The sequence below is a fragment of the Spinacia oleracea genome, chromosome 5, assembly GCF_020520425.1.
Source record: "Spinacia oleracea cultivar Varoflay chromosome 5, BTI_SOV_V1, whole genome shotgun sequence".
Classification (NCBI taxonomy): domain Eukaryota; kingdom Viridiplantae; phylum Streptophyta; class Magnoliopsida; order Caryophyllales; family Amaranthaceae; genus Spinacia; species Spinacia oleracea.
The window spans coordinates 35,121,537-35,128,561 of record NC_079491.1 but is presented as its reverse complement, the minus strand read 5'-3'; positions in this window follow the sequence as shown (position 1 = coordinate 35,128,561).

The following is a 7,025-nucleotide window of genomic DNA, read 5'->3' as shown; positions in this document are numbered from 1 at the left end:
CTTGTTCGGTTCGGGCGCAGCTAGGGAGGGCACGCAACAAAGAGTATGCATCTAAATTATGCTATATGATTATGTGTAAATAATATGTTGTCCTGGGTTAATGGTTGTTTCCGCATGATCTATGTAATGTCATATGTATCATAACCTAACAGCCCTCCGGGCTAGTTTTGGAACTGGAAGAGTGTTTCCATGTTCCAAGTCTTACTAAAAACATCATTTCAGTTTCTTGCTTAGATGCTAAGGGATTTTCCTTTTTAATAAAAGACAATAGTTGTTCGTTTTATTTTAAAGAGATGTTTTATGGATCTGCTAGATTACTCAATGGACTTTATTTATTAGATCACGACAAACAAGTATATAACATAAATACCAAAAAGGCCAAAAAGGATGATTCAGATCTCACCTATCTGTGGCATTGTCGATTAGGCCATATAAACTTGAAACGCTTAGAAAGACTTCAAAAGGAAGGAATTCTAGAACCATTTGACTTAGAGGATTATGGTAAATGCGAATCATGTTTACTTGGCAAAATGACAAAGCAACCTTTCTCTAAAGTTGGAGAAAGAGCAAATGAACTATTGGGTTTAATCCATACAGATGTATGTGGACCAATGAGTACAAATGCTAGAGGTGGTTTCAGCTACTTTATCACTTTCACTGATGACTTCAGTAGGTATGGTTATGTCTACCTAATGAAGCATAAGTCTGAATCCTTTGACAAATTCAAGGAATTTCAGAGTGAAGTAGAGAATCAATTAGGCAAGAAGATTAAGGCACTGCGGTCTGATAGAGGCGGTGAATATCTGAGCTATGAATTTGATGACCATCTGAAAGAATGTGGAATTCTATCAGAATTGACTCCTCCTGGAACACCACAATGGAACGGTGTGTCGGAACGGAGGAACAGAACCTTGCTAGACATGGTCAGGTCAATGATGGGTCAGGCCAAACTTCCATTAGAATTTTGGGGACATGCACTAAATACAGCTGCACTCACTATAAATAGAGCTCCGTCTATGTTGAACTCTGTCAAGATTTGGCTTGAGAAATGTTTTTCGATGAAAGATCTAGGAGAAGCACAATACATATTGGGCATCAAGATTTACAAAGATAGATCTAAAAAGATGATTGGACTTAGTCATAGCACTTATATCAATAAGGTGCTTGATAGGTTCAAGATGGCGGACTCCAAGCGAGGCTACGTACCCATGTCTCATGGAATAACTCTAAGCAAGACTCAGTGCCCAAAAACACTTGATGAGCGTAGACGAATGAATGGGATTCCATATGCATCATTGATTGGTTCAATAATGTATGCTATGATATGTACACGCCCGGATGTTGCGTACGCACTCAGTGCTACGAGCAGATACCAGTCAGACCCAGGAGAGGCGCATTGGACTGCTGCCAAGAATATTCTGAAGTACCTGAAAAGGCACAAAGATGACTTCCTGGTCTATGGTGGAGATGATGAATTAATTGTTAAAGGCTATACGGACGCAAGTTTCCAAACCGACAAAGATGATTTCAGATCACAGTCTGGGTTTGTCTTCTGCCTCAACGGGGGTGCAGTAAGCTGGAAAAGTGCTAAGCAAAGCACCATTGCGGATTCTACAACTGAAGCGGAGTACATTGCTGCACATGAAGCAGCAAAGGAAGCTATATGGCTAAGGAAGTTCATAGGTGAACTTGGTGTAGTCCCCTCCATTAAAGGACCAATAACCCTGTATTGTGATAATAACGGAGCTATTGCACAGGCAAAGGAGCCTAGACACCACCAGAGAGTCAAGCATGTACTTCGTAGATTTCACCTTCTACGAGAGTTCGTTGAAAGAAAAGAAGTCGAGATAAACAAGATTGGAACTGATGACAACATATCAGATCCATTAACTAAACCTCTGCCGCAGGCGAAGCACAACTCGCACACTACAGCTATGGGAATCAAGCATATTGGAGAATGGCTTTGATGTCCCTGTTTAATGTTTTAAAGTTTTAGCGTTTAAATCTTTGTAAAACATTATTGGTTAATCATTCACAACAAATGAAAAGAATTCATTTTTCCATTTAATTTGTGGTTTATTAAATGATGAGTCCTTTCAATTTGACGATATATTCAAGATAGACTGTCAGGACCAGTCCTGTGACTAAGAAATGTCTATCAAGTGAACTTGAATGTCAAAGGTTGAAAATGGTCCCTAGTCGGAGTTTTCTATAAAATTGGACGCATAGAAAACGTTAGACGATTAGAATGCAAGATGACTAGTAGTTCTGTTTCTTGAACTATGTGGACATGGCAATGTCATAATCATTTGCATAGATACTTACTTTGGGAAGACTAGTATCGGACAAGACCTATGAAACTTTACTGTAAAAGATGAAAATCTGTCATAAGTAAATTTCATTAAAATTATTAGACACTAAATCCTCAATACCTGAGTGATTTGAGATTACTTGTTTGAGAACTGGTTGCTTTGACGTTGACCAACCGTCGCACCGTAAAAGGAGGCTATAAAGGCAACGCTCAGGTAATCACCTATCAAACGAAGTCTAATCTCAAGATCGCAAGATTGGGATTGTCCTCCCATAAATCGGGATGAGATGCTTAAAAGTTGTACAAGGCCACTCGGAGAGCTAGAAACTGTGAAATGCATGGCCGTGCTCGGATGAATCATAGGCTATGATTATCTGTTTATTTGATCAGTTGAACTCTGAAACCGAGAAACACCTCTGGACATAATAAGGATGACAACTCTTACCTTATGTTCAAGAGCAAGCATCGAGCGACAAAGGAATTAGGAAATGCACACTTGTCCCTAAAGACAAGTGGGAGACTGAAGGAAATAATGCCCTTGGTCCAAGTATGCATTCTATGTTAAGTCTAATAAGTGCGGCTCAGTATTAATTAACAAGTTAATAATTCAGTGAGATCAAGTGAGCTGAATGCCTAGCTAGAGGCCGCTTCAGTTCAAGTGGAATTAATGATATTAATCCACAGCTTACTCTTGACTGAACCCGTAGGGTCACACAAATAGTACGTAAACGGATCAAGTATTTAATGGCATTAAATACTCCATCTATGGATATTCGGAATCGACGGATCTTGGTTTCAGTGGGAGCTGAGATCGTCACAGGCAAGAAATGAATGCTCCAAAAACGATGATATTGCCGGAAACGGAAATATGGATCGTATCGGAAATATAAATATTATCCAAGTCGTAGATGTTGCTGGAAACGGAAACATGGTACGTATCGGAAAATATTATTGGAAATGGAAATATTGCCGGAATCGGAAATATTGCCGGAAACGGAAATATTGTCAGAATCGGAAATATTACCGGAATCGGAAAATAATTCCGGAAACGGAAATATTAAATATTTGTTCGAAACAGAATTTAATTGCGGAATCGAAAATATTAAATATTGTTCGTATCGGAAATGAATTCCGGAATCGGGAAATTAATCGGAAGCGTATCGTACGAATTAGCATCGGACGAGGCCTGCCAGACGAAGGCCCAGCACGAAGCCGGGCCATCGCCCAGCAAGCCAGCGCGCCAGAACGCACCAGCCAAGGCTGCGCGCCCACCGCAAGGCAGGCCCAGCGCGCGCCAAGGCTGCGGCAGCGTGTGGGCCTCGCAGCAATGGGCTGCGAGCTCGCGGGCTGCGCGCGCGCGCATGGCGCCCCTCGTGGGCTGCTGTGAGTGCGTGTGTGTTGGTGTGCTATACGAATCCTAAAGCTATCAGGTTTCGACTAATGATTAAATTCCTAAAACTAAAAGGATGAATTAATTAAATAAGAATTCTATTAGGATTCTAGTTTAATTAATTCGTATCCTAATAGGATTACGATTCCCTTTCCATGCCTCTATAAATAAAGGCCTAGGGTCATTATTTTGTATAGAGATTTCAAGTATTCAAAGTGATTTTTGACAGCAAAACTTCAGTCATACAATTGCCTATATGTGCCGAAAATTCTAAATACCTTAAGGGCGATCCTAGTTGGTCAAGCTTAAGGCGGATCCGGACGTGCTGTGGACTATCTACGGAGGGACGACACTTGGAGTCCTAAAGACTTGTTCTTGTTCGGTTCGGGCGCAGCTAGGGAAGGCACGCAACAAAGTGTATGCATCTAAACTATGCTAAATGATTATGTGTAAATAATATGCTTTCCTGGCTTTATGGTTTTTCCGCATGATTTATGAATTGTCATATGTATCATAACCTAACACCCTCGTCGCTGTGCGCACACCCACACACGGTTGGTGTGTGTGTGTGTGTGTGTGTGTGTGTGTGTGTGTGTGTTGTTCGTGTTCGTTCTTGTTCATTTTTTCGCCCAATCACCCTAATTCGTGATTGTTCCGTGCTATAGGCCGGATTGGTATAATTCTCTTCTTCCTTACCTATTCTATTTAAATTCCGTATTTTAAATTATTATATTAATATTGTTTTGAGTAATTAAAATGCTGGGAACCGGTTATGAATACCGTGGTTTGGGGATTTGTGTGTTGTGATTCATTAGGTTTGTTTTAATTATTAAAGGATGAATTTTCAGATTTGTTTATTTAATAAAGCATGGATTTTTATGATATTAAACTAGTGTTATTGGGATTTTCAAGTTAGGGTTTTAACCTAGACCTAATGGGTCAATTGATTAGCATAATTAGGTGATGATTTTAATTATGATAATCAATTATATTTTCAGATTTGAATAAAGGTTTAAAGTGTTGATTTTGTTGATTTTAAAGGCGGAAAAAGTATGTTTTTGTACTAGGGATTGATTTTGCAAATTGAGACGACTTTATTATTGAAAAACGATTGAATTCTAAAGTCTAAAGGAAGTTTTAAATTTTATAAAGTTGCTGGAAATTTAATGAACATGGAAATAATTTAAGTTTCATTATTTTGATGACAGGAGGTGATTTCTAGTTGAGTGCTCGTTATTGCAAAGTGGCCCCTACGCTTAGGTATTCAAGGTACGTACAAGTCTAGGGCGACCACACCTTTTTGTCAATGACATTACATGATTGTTGATGATGTGAATTACATTATGTAAAATCATGTTTGTTTTGGTGAACGAGCATGTGTTTTGTGATGTTGGATTTATTGAATTAATTGTTGAACAAGCATGTTGAAATTATTGTGAGTATGGATTTCATTGTCAATCATGTTATTCAATATTTATGCATGTATGGTTCAATTCACATGCAAGGGATGGATTAATTATTTGTATGCTATTGTACGGGATGTCTAGCATACTTTGAGACATGTATTTGTACCTCGTTGTACTATTTATTTTACCACATGTGAAGGGTTAGCTCACGTAAGCCACCGCACATGTAGGGTTCAGTTGGGAATATTATATATGAAATGAATTAGGATTTGTCGTGCAAGGGAACAACCCTCATGTTAATGTGCATGATGTGGAATCTCACTTTGGTGAGGAGGAACATGGTAGTAATATCACAAGTGTCTTGCTTGGTTGACCACAAGTCTTAAAGCAATAAGATTGTTTTGGTTGTCGTTTATTAATTGTATATATGCATGTTGTCGAGTCTTGAGTTCGCCTGTATTAAAATATTAATAAACGTAAAGTGCAACCGGAACAAGCTTCAAAACTCTTGGAACGTATATACCTTGAGTATGAACAATGGGGGGAGTCTTGCCGGAAAGCTCGTACTCCTACTAATGATACAAGACGTTGTTTCATTTATATTATGCGCAGGAATTCCGTCGGTATGGCCCGACACTCGGTATGGCCCGATTTTATTATTATTATTATATTTGGTGTATGGTTGGCTCCCATCACCTTTTCCCTTCGTGGATTATTCTTTTGGCCCGTTCGAAGCTTATTCTAATTAAATTGTGAGTCAAGAGTCGAGTTAAGAGTCGAGTCTTGTATCTCATGATTGTTTGAATTGTTATTATATGGCTTTTGCATGTTGATTAATACTTAGTGAGTGATGCATGTTTTAGTTTCATTTACTTTATGCTTGTAAGTACTCAGCTTTTGCTGACTACGTGCTTTGTGTGTTTCCGGTCATGGCCTTTGCCTTAATGACCCTATGATGATCAATCATTTGCACTTGCATTGTTGGGGAGTATAATAATATAGCAGGTTGGTAGATCAAGTACGATCGAAATCATGTGGCTTGGGATGATTGAGAGAGTTGCATGTTTTCGTTCTTTGAAACTATTTTATTTAATATTTTAATTATGTTTGAAATGTTTGAATTATTTATACTTTGAGTTTTGGGCCATTATGGTTCCAAATTGTAGGAGGCCTCAACATTAAATTTATTATGTTTTAAAAGTTAGTTGACATTAAATTCCGCTGCGTAATTCTATCACGGTGGCGGTAATGCTTTAGTAATTCCTTTATTTTAAGTTGGAAAATGGTTTTATAAAAGCAAGGAATTATTGGGGTGTTACAAAGTGGTATCAGAGCAGAGCTCTAGTTTGAGAGCTGCTTTGCATTAATTAATAGTGCAAAGTGGTAAATCCTTAAACTACGATTGCGGAACTTTAGGATTTTCGAAAATTATTTTCCTAAAGTCAAAACGTATTATTTTGAGTACTCAATATTTTAAAGGTCAAATACCAATTATTTTGGGTCGTTTGAAATAAGTTGAAAAGTTTGAATTATTATTTAATTTAATTAATTCTTCCGAATTTTTTTATTTATTCGAAAAATTTCGAATTAATTTCGAATTATTTTCTTAATTTTGGAAATTATTTTATTTAATTATCCGAATTATTTTAATTATTTATTTTTCTATTTATTTTATTCGAATATTTTTTTTCGAAATTATATTTTAAAGTTTTTCGGATTTCTTTTTTATTTTTATTTTTAATTATCCGATAATTATTCAGTTATTTATTTAATTAATCTATATTTTTTATTAATTTTCGATTTTAATTTAAATAATTTCAACTAAGTTAGGAGTTATTTCTTAATTAATTTCGAAAATTAATATTATTTTCAAGAGAGAAATGGGTAGATTAAGAAAGGGCATATTAGTCTAAGAATG